This window comes from Alosa pseudoharengus, unplaced genomic scaffold (genome assembly GCF_046254945.1).
Source record: "Alosa pseudoharengus isolate Yale_2024_CS ecotype anadromous, Long Island Sound unplaced genomic scaffold, YU_APseudo_1.1 YU_APseudo_1.1_scf_3, whole genome shotgun sequence".
Lineage (NCBI taxonomy): Eukaryota > Metazoa > Chordata > Actinopteri > Clupeiformes > Clupeidae > Alosa > Alosa pseudoharengus.
Genome location: NW_027468718.1, coordinates 43,793,743 through 43,798,742, shown reverse-complemented (window position 1 = coordinate 43,798,742; position 5,000 = coordinate 43,793,743). Strand labels below are relative to the sequence as shown.

Genomic DNA, 5,000 nt, shown 5'->3' with positions numbered 1-5,000 from the left:
CTGCTAAGCTAGCAACAGCACATAAAACTATGTCACCGTAACATTGAAATGTGTATTTTTGGGGGCAGAAAACTGTCATGTCAACATGCAGTTCACGGTCGTCTAAAGTTATCCTCTTTACAAATAAATATGACAAATCATTTCCCCTGTGTGTGTGTGTGTCTGTGTGTGTGAAAGTGTGTGTCTGTATATGAGTGTGAGTGTCTGTGTGTGCCTATGTGTGTGTGTGTCTGTGTCTGTGCGTTGTGAGTAAAAATGTGTGTGTTTTTGTCTGAATATGTGAGTGCGTGTGAGTGTGAGTGTTTGTGTGTGTGTGTGTGTGTGTGTGAGTGTGAGTGTGAGTGTGAGTGTGAGTGTGAGTGTGAGTGTGAGTGTGAGTGTGAGTGTGAGAGAGAGAGAGTGAGTGAGTGTAAAAGTGTCTGTCTTTATACGCGAGTGAGTGTCTATGTGTGTGGCTGTGTATGTGTAAGTGTGGGCATGTGCAAAAAATGTATAACTGAACGCAACGGGGCTGTTGATGCAACTTCTCTTTGCTTCATTGGAGAAGTTGTTTAATCAACCACAGCATGAGGATAGAAGACATTGTTAGTACGGGGGGGGGGGGGGGGGTGGGGGTTGATGTGTGCTGTGCTTCACTTGCCATTTCAACACAGCCACAACATGCTTCTGAGTTATGGTTAGAGTGGGGGGTTCAGTAGAGACTGACCCTCACACCACTTCAGCTGACACATTATTCCTTTTCACGTCCGATCTCACCTCATGAGATGCAGGATTCTAAATTCCGTCTGAGCCGAGTTCTTTCTCTCGAACATGGGAGAAACAGCAAAGATGTTTGCATGCCGACATGTCCTGAAGGGCTTGTCCTCGAGCCAAAACCCCCGCGGTAAGGTTGATGGCACGGCATGATGGATTACTGCAAACAGATTTAGCAGCAAAGTTCCAGCAGAAGACATTTATGGCGTTTGTAAGGTTGCCTTTTTTTCGTCAGGAGAAGTTCTGCAGAAATCATCTAAAATAGTATAAACTTGGTTCAGCCAAAAATGGGTATACGTTGAGTTTGATTCCTGTTAAAAAGCTTACTTTTTAATGCCAAAAGCAGGATTACAATCAGACACAAGCTGTACTAATAGAACGAGTTGAAGCATGACTCACAAGATTTAAGACTAAATGTAGCCATCAAACGACCCTTCAACAGTTCACCTAAACCTGATTAACCACTAATAAATCTGCCAGAGCCTGATTTGGATGGATGAATTAAGTAACTAGCAAGGACACCAGGCGAGCTAATATAGAGACACTGTAAAGGAATGACAAGAAGATACTTGTAGGAAGGTATGACCGATGGAGCTGCCTTACGATCCCCTGGGAAAATGTCATTTGGAGGGCCATTTTAAAAATTAAATGAGGAGGTTTTGACTAGGCAATAAAAACACTGGCGTGGCCACCGGCCGGGAGAGGTACTTAGGGAGAATGCCACCAATTACCTTATTTATAAATCAACAGCAATTTCAGTGATGACTTTACCTTACATTTGATTAAATGCGAAGGGACGGAGGTGGGGGGAAAATCAAAGTCCAAAATCATTTGATCTAATTTCCTTTATTGGCAATAATCACAAGAGTTTCTCTTGGGCCGGGCTAATGACAAATGCCATTGATCTTGAGGCTTGAGGGGAAAAGGGGGGGGGGGTGTTGGCTGAGAGACTGAGAGGGAAAGGAGCTCTTGCCCAGTAAGCGCGTCAGGACCGGGCGACTGCACCGCACCGCACCGCACGGAGACCTTACTACTGTAGCCTCACTACGGTGGAAACAATGGTCACGCAAAGGTTTGTGCTCGAGCGGAGGTCCTGTCTGACCTGTCGTCGAGACGAGGACGAGCGAGACGTTGTGTCCAAATGAGGCAGAGAGAGAGAGAGAGAGAGAGAGAGAGAGAGAGGTCGACTACGCCAGGCCTCTGTCCAAATGAGGCAGAGAGAGAGAGAGAGAGAGAGAGAGAGAGAGAGAGAGAGAGAGAGAGAGAGAGAGAGAGAGAGAGAGAGAGAGAGAGAGAGGTCGACTACGCCAGGCCTCTGTCCAAATGAGGCAGAGAGAGAGAGAGAGGTCGACTACGCCAGGCCACTGGCCGACGGAAGGGAGTGGGGCAACCGACGGGTAAAGAGATCCTCAGTGGCGTGGACAGAGAAGTTCATTAGAGCACATTAAGTTCTGCACTCGTCATTACGCTCTGACCCTTCAGTCAAATGCCATCAGTATAGCCAGCGTCCTGGCATTAGGCGGTGACACTGGTCCTCCCGTACTGGCATCAGGATGAAAAGCCCCACCTCAAAGGCTCCAGGGGTAGAAGGCCTGCGCTCTTTGGGATGGACGAGATGACCATTATATAGAGGCAACTAGGCGATTTGCTAACGGGAGGGTAAGGGGAAGGGTGGTTGTTGTGACTTCTGTCAAGCTTGGGTGACTGTGACATCACCACAATAGCAACAAAGGACTCAACTGTGTTGAGTTGGTGCATGCAAAAATGCATGATGGATTCATGGTATTATGCAACTAACATATGGCTTCCAAAATCTGACATCGGGAACAAGCAGATTTCACTAGTGTTGCATAAGCCAGGACATCTGCTATGCGTGGCATGTTGATACCCTTACAAATATAACCTGGACACCAAATTTAATTTGGATAATAATAAGAGATAATAATAACAGATCACCACAGGCAGAAAATCAACAATAAACAAAAGAAAATCAGTATGTTATATGCACCACAGACCTACAAGTAACTACCAGATGAATAAGGTAATTTGAAAAAAGCCAGCCAAAGCTTGATTAGCAATAATGATCATGTATGTAAACTACATATATGGAGGGTGGGAGGGCTAGAGCACTCAGAAGTAACTCTTCTTAACATGGTTTTCAATCTGCTCTTAATTCATGCATTCACAATTAAAAACTAAGCAAAGCGTAATTATGTCATGTTCCCAGGCTTTAACATTATGCCTATCAAAGCCTTGGATGTTGACACCGCTGACTGTGAATGATGTTACTGTGGTAAAAATATGGTTCAGTAACAGCAAGCAAGTGGCGCCAATGTCTCAGTTGTTAAAACTCAGTTGAGCTCCCAAAATTGCTTATTCAGGATATCCTGAGAAAGTTTAAGCTGAAAGAAACAATGCACAACCGAACAGCAAAGATATTCAGACCTCCTACACAACACAGTATTGTTGTGGATAATAAATATTTTGTGAGGGCTGACGTCACGTCTCCCAGTTGCCTCTAACCAATCTGAAGCAGACTACAATATTCATACATATTTTGATTCTGCTGCTTTTCTATTTGGGGTTTACGGCTAAACACGTCTAATGTTGTGTACGTTGCGTATGTCAACATCGCAGCATATTTCATTTCATCAGGAGTAGAACGACTCCTACAGCAACAGAAATCTTGTATTGATACTATTGTTTGGTAAATACCTGTTTGTCATGATTATATCACCCTTAAACCATGGCCATTTTTGTTTGCAAAAGTTTGGGACAAAATCACTGATGCAGAGTTTGATCCTTAATTCGTTTCTATTCATCACAGCGAGCTCCCCCAACATCAAAGCGCCATATGGAGTCAATTGTGGCCGCCCTGGCACACGCAAAGACAGAGATCTGAAGCGTGCCATACCTTTGGTTTTACCACTGAATTATTCTCACTGGGTACATATTGAGAAGCCCTGTGCGACGCAGGCAAAAAAAGCGAGAGGGGGATCCTTTTTCAAGACGACAGGGAGGTGGGAGCCGTCCAATAAGAGAACGGGTGGGGGTGCTGTGTGTGTGTGTGTGTGTGTGGAGGGGGGGGGGGGGGGGGGTTGCTGTTTGAAAGGTGCCTACCAGATGTTGCTGTCTTCCACCAATGTGATTAAATGTCCTCGGTGTGATTAGGAGAGATAGATCCCTCACGCTGCCCTCATCCTGACTAAGAGTAATCAAAGAGCTGTGCGCTGCATCGCCGGGGTTGTTTGAGGATTTGGTGCCGGGTGCTAAGTGCTGTCGATGTGATTGACCTCCGCAGAGGGCCATGAGGCTGGTGGTCCCCGAGCGGAGAGGAGGGCACCTAGGACCTTGCCAGAGAGTGCGTCTTCTTTAATGGGAAACATGTTATCTCTGCTATCAATGTGATTGTGTACAGACTCAGTTTCATAACAGTTCAAATGTTCCATTTTTTTCCCATGGGACCTGTGATGCTGCAAAGAGAAGTATACACGCTGTATTAAAGAAGATCATGCAGACATGTCGGCCTTCAAAACTCAAGGCAAGAGTCAAGACAGATAGCACCCATCTCCCGTCTGAACTTTCTCGGAGGGAATCTCTACAGCAGGATATCCTGCCATCTGCTTCGGTTACCGGCTCATTCCGCCAGTCAGTCATTTGAGACCTGGAAAGACAGAGTTGCTCGGAAGAGAGAGAGAGAGAGTCACATCAATGGCTTCACGAAAAACCTTTTAAAAGTAGCCAACCCCCTCCCCCCCACCCCACCCTTTTCTCAATCAACTTTAAAGTAGCTTCAGTTATCTGCAGCGAGTTAACAGAGCTAATGAAAACCTGACCTCCAAGTCGACACACAAGCCTTTTCAGGTCCCTCAGACGTGCGGTGAATACATACATCTGCGTGCTAACTGCGCCGCACTTTTCTGGAACCTCAAAGAGACCGAGCTATTTAAGGCTATGCTTACTGCAGCATACTTGTCTACAAAGGAAGACCAAAAAGGCACACACCGCTACAAAAGCCCACTAATGATCATCAATCTCGGCATTGTTTCGTGCATATCGCCCTTTCTGTGGCAAGCACACAATGTTAAACTGCTATGGAAACTGAATCGACTTTGCATAATAGGGGAGAGAAACCATAGCAAGTGTAAACATGCTACAAATGTCCCGGGCTAACTTGCCTTCTCCCCGCTGTTTATTATCATTTTGGCTGAAGCCCTTGAATTCGACACCTGCTCGTCACGTGTGCA

At 45.8% G+C, this 5,000-nt stretch overlaps 1 protein-coding gene across 2 annotated transcripts in view; it reads right to left on the bottom strand.

Annotated features, from left to right (window-relative positions):
- Positions 1-5,000, bottom strand: part of gtdc1 (glycosyltransferase-like domain containing 1) — a 27,445-nt gene that overhangs the window by 13,620 nt on the left and 8,825 nt on the right. The gene's annotated exons all lie outside the window — the stretch shown is intronic.